General features: G+C 45.9%; 1 non-coding gene across 1 annotated transcript; it reads left to right on the forward strand.

Annotated features, from left to right (window-relative positions):
- Positions 1–4,523: 4,523 nt before the first annotated feature.
- On the forward strand, positions 4,524–4,596 carry Trnat-cgu (transfer RNA threonine (anticodon CGU)). Its single transcript has one exon. It is a non-coding gene; the product is annotated as a tRNA-Thr (tRNA).
- The last annotated feature ends 396 nt before the right edge of the window (positions 4,597–4,992 follow it).

The following is a 4,992-nucleotide window of genomic DNA, read 5'->3' on the forward strand; positions in this document are numbered from 1 at the left end:
AGAGCCTACACTCCTCATGTGCGCCTGTTGCGCGAAGCCCGTTGGCGGTGACTTAAGTCGTTGCAGCTACAAAACACAAATCGAACGGATCTTCATGTAGAGACATGTCCCTTCTCCATGCAGTAAACCATTTGCGAATACATTTATTTTCCGTGTGAGACATTTCCATTGACGCGGAATGTCACCCTTTCAGATTCGTGCGCTTGGCTAAAGTACTGCTGGGCTAAAATATAACTAGTGTAGTTAGTTAATCGCGTATTTTTGTCGCAACTAAGAGCCTGGATGAGCTTCAGTGTAAATTTGTCTTCGCACTTGATGGCGATGCGGTCATGTTTTTTTTGTTTTGTGTTTTGTTTTGTTTTGTTGCTTGCCTGACCAAGCCAGAGACGTTCTCGGGGAGCCACTATTCGTCCCGTGAGCGGCCCGGTGAAGCGCGAGCAAAGTGTCGTTCTTCCCAGGCCTTTAGTCGAGCGTCGGCACAGCATTTCCCTTCGAGAGCATCCCTCCAGACAATGGTTGAAGACCCTTATCCATAGGGATCTTGGACTCCCGGCGGAGAAGCTGTTACTTAAGTGTAGCGTCCTGGGCACGTTGGTACTCCATTGTTGAATAAAATGATTGCGCTAAAAAGGGACACGGACAGAGTGAGTGTCTGTCTGCGCCGTGTGTGTCTGTCCTCACTCCGTCCGTGTCCCTTTTTAGCGCAATCATTTTATTCAACAAAGCTGTTACGATTCCGCGCGCCGCTACTCTGTTCGCGCGTACTGCAAGCTTCACGCAGTACTCCCGTGCTATGTGGCAGAGCCTACACTTCTCATGTGCGCCTTCCCTCTCTGCGAAAAGCAGAGAGGGGAATATTGCCTAGGACAGTTACCACCGGTAACAGGAAAAAAAAGTATTTTGTGCCTAATAAGCTTTTTGTGCCTGCCCTAAGCAGCGCTAGTATTAAACCAAAAGTGTAAAACATATGTATATTAGTCCTTTTTGGTAAGATGACATGTCATCACCCCGATACAAAGGGGAAACCAATAGAAATCATCAAATCATCATCATCATCATCATCATCAGCCTGCCGCGCGGGGCCCGTTGGCGGTGACTCAAGTCGTTGCAGCTACAAAACACGAATCCAACGGATGTTCACGTAGAGACATGTCCCGGCGGGGCGGGCGCCACAGCCGAGATCTCCTCTACCCCATTTCTCATACACAGCGAGCGCCGCTACTGCCGGCCTCACGAACTCGGAAAGAGCGTTGTGTGTGTCTGTACTATTTTAAGGCCGTGTGCACAGAAGCACTGGGAAAGCCGCACAGCCGTTACAGATTTTGCGTATAAAACCCCACATTCTCGGTGGATAGTTCGATTTCGTTCTGCAGCAGCGAATCCATGCTGTCGCTCTGTTCGGGCATAGCTGTAAGGTCGCCCGTAAGGGTATTGTTCCTGTATTGATTCGGCTCATCTTTCACCTTGCAGTAAACAAGTTGTTTGCCTTCGGCTTCTTGTCGTCATCACAAAGGCAGCAACTCTTGCTGGCCGCTCTTCACCGCGCTACCACGCATGAAGGAGGCGACGGAGCCCGGTTCGGAGACGCCTTTCCGAATGTAACACTCCGCTACCACCGCCACCAGTGGCGTAGCCAGAAAGTTTTCGGGCGCTGTTGTACGCCACAGGTAAAAAAATAAAAAGAAAGACAGCCTGCACCCAAACATTATCTTAGAAATTCTTCTACTTTATTTAAGTGACAAGTCTAGTTCTTTTGTTCACTAAAAATACCAGCGTGCACAGAGTTCTGAAGAACCATGTCAAGAAGCCAACGCTCTTCTATTTCTCATTTTTACATCGTAATTTATCCAGGCGGTGTACACACAACGTGGGATTTCAAAAAAACCGTGAAAGTAGGGAGGGAAGGCAGCATTCAGAAATTTTCGGGGGTGTTATGACACCGAAACACCCCTGGCTACGCCCCTGCCCGGCACCGCGTCTGATATGTTTAATCGTCGCTCTGCTGGCGTGTCAGACTGGGCGTGAGAGCGTACATTATCGTTCTCAGCCATCAGTTGCGACCGAATCCGCCGCTGTTGGGTTCGAGCAAACTACGCGCGTACGGAAACGTGGCTTAAAGTGTTCACGGGTGGCATAGTGCTGGCTGCCTATTCGATATCTTGCCGCGTAATTTTACGATAGAATGTACTGTAAAGCGAAAACAACATATGTCTGAAGAAGCGCATCCAGAGTGTGAATCTCACGTAGAATTGTCGTCATTTCATAACAAAAAAAAAACAAAAAACAGTGCTTCGCTTTCTGAAGGAGGGTGACAGGGGAAGTTGGGCGCAGCGCAAGGGGTGCAGGAAACAAAACACGTTTGCTTGAACATTGCGGTTAAGAATACTCCCTACCTAGTTAACTGTATGAAACTTGGAAAGAATAAAGTTTGCTTGAACGTTTGCTTGAACATTGCGGTTAAGAATACTCCCTACCTAGTTAACTGTGTGAAACTTGGAAAGAATAAAGTTTTACTCAAAGGGAAAAGCATGGGGCTGTGTTTCCCAGCAGAACGGGTACGCCAGCGGTGAGCGAATGAAACCTGCATGCGCATGCACTCCCTCCCCCCTGCCTCGGAAGCACGCATAAAAATGGAAGGGGGGCGGGGAGATAAACTATGTGCGCGTGGCGAGCAGTTACACGACTTCGGAAGGAGGCGGTGGCAACGAAGAGGACTATAAAGTGGGGCTGTAACCATAGTTCCTGCGTAGGCCATGCTTCACGGCGCAACATAGGAAAGCTAGGAAAGCCAGCTTACAAGGATCAACCTTTCACCGATCCTAAATGTATGTATTTATCGTTCTTAGGAAAAGGAAAATCCACCAACAGGCGTAAATTGTCTCGCCTAGGGGGCGGACACCGGAACGCCTGCTGGTGTAGGGGGGGAGGGGGAGGATAGGGAGAAAAGAATACATAGGAATAGGAGGATAGTGGAGAAGGTTGACATTACAATGCATGTAACACGCACAAGGGTAAATATAAAACACAAAAGAGAAAAAAAGGGAAAAAGGGGAATAAGGGTAAATATAAAACGCAAAAGAGAAAAAAGGAAAAGGGGAATAAGAGGAAAAAAAGGAGTTGCACATTGAGAAAATTAACATTACAGAGAAACACTACAGATATAGACAACACATGAATCTACAAAGGACAAAGCACACATGTAAAAGGGGTCACACACGTACACACACAAGTACAGAAGCTGCTTCAGCAGCAGCACTCCACCACAATCTGGGCAGCTAGGCAGAGTTGTAGTGGAGTGCGCTGTGCTAAATTCGGCTTCATATTTAAAGACAAAGGCATTGGTGGAAGACATCTTTTCAGGGGCAAAATAATCATCTTATGTGAAGTTATGGAGGCCCTCAGAAGTTTTTTTTTTTTTAAGTGCAGAACACTTTAGGAGCTCGCCTTGTCGTCATAGCTCGCTCGCTGGACCCAACTAGAGGCACACAGTGTTCCGTCGTAGCGGCTGTCGTCGCGGCGTAACCCCGAGGCTTTGAAAGCCAAGCGGTTTATACAGTCATAAGCGTTCTAAACTTATGAACAGCTGGCGCTTATCATACATCTCCCCGTTGTTTAGCTCAAAGAAAAAGGTACATTTGTGGCAAAATATATGTAATTAACCGGAATCGCCCGCATTCATTTAGTTAGGAACGCTCGTTGGGTTGATTTTCACGATAGTAAGCGAAAAAAACTGGCAGTGCAATGCCGGCACGTGCGGGAGCAAAAGCAAGCACAAAAAGAACAGAACTCCCGCTGACGCAGTTTCATAGGTGCGTACATACATACATACATACATACATACATACATACATACATACATACATACAAACATACATACATACATACATACATACATACATACATACATACATACATACATACATACATACATACATGCATGCATGCATGCATGCATGCATGCATACATACACACATACATACATACATACATACATAAATACATACATACATACATACATACATACATACATACATACATACATACACACATACATACATACATACATACATACATACATGCACATACCTACATACTACATACAAGCACAAAAGCACAAAAACAACAGAACATACATACATTTTTTCTCCACTTCCTTTCTGTCTTTCCAAATTCCTTATGTTTCAATGACCTACCAAATTCTCCCCTTTGCTTTCCGAGGTTTTCTTGCCTGCCAACCCTTATTTCTGTCTTATTTCAGCGAGCCCCTCTTTTGCTATTTTGATTCGCTACATGCATAGCGAGAGCCTCTGTTCTGACAGTCTTGGTGCCATAGGGAGCCTAAGAGGGTTCTACGCTGGTCGACCGCTCTCGACATGTCGTAGACACGCGAGTCACGGCCCGAGGGTTAAAAAGAAGGTTCCCTTCACCCCGAGTAGTCCGAGTGGTGCTGGCTACCACCCCGAAGCGCAGGAAAGAAAAATGCCTTAACATAAATACCCAGGAAGTGGAGGGGAAGATAGCCCCGCTGGTAGCGTAGTGGTCATCGCACCAGTCGCGTATTCTGGAGGTCGTGGGTTCGGATCCCACCCGGCGGGCATTTCTTCTCCACTTTCTTTCTGGCTTTCCAAATTCCTTATCTATTTCAATGACCTACCAAATTCTCCTCTTTGCTTTCCGAGGTTTTCTTGAGTGCCAACCTTTATTTCTGTCTTATTTCAACGAGCCCCTCATTTCTTATTCTGATTCGCTAAATACATACATACATACATACATACATACATACATACATACATACATACATACATACATACATACGTACATACATACATACATACATACATACATACATACATACATACATACATACATACATACATACATACATACATAAATATATACAGGTCAAATGCCGCGGCTTTCGATTCTGCGAGGCTTGTTTGTGCATCTCGCGTGGTTGATTGCTCCGTCGCCGCTTGTGTATTCTTTGAGTT

The sequence above is a fragment of the Haemaphysalis longicornis genome, unplaced genomic scaffold (genome assembly GCF_048455015.1).
Source record: "Haemaphysalis longicornis isolate Haplotype H1 unplaced genomic scaffold, Haemaphysalis longicornis Haplotype H1 scaffold_58, whole genome shotgun sequence".
In the NCBI taxonomy this organism is placed as follows: Eukaryota; Metazoa; Arthropoda; class Arachnida; order Ixodida; family Ixodidae; genus Haemaphysalis; species Haemaphysalis longicornis.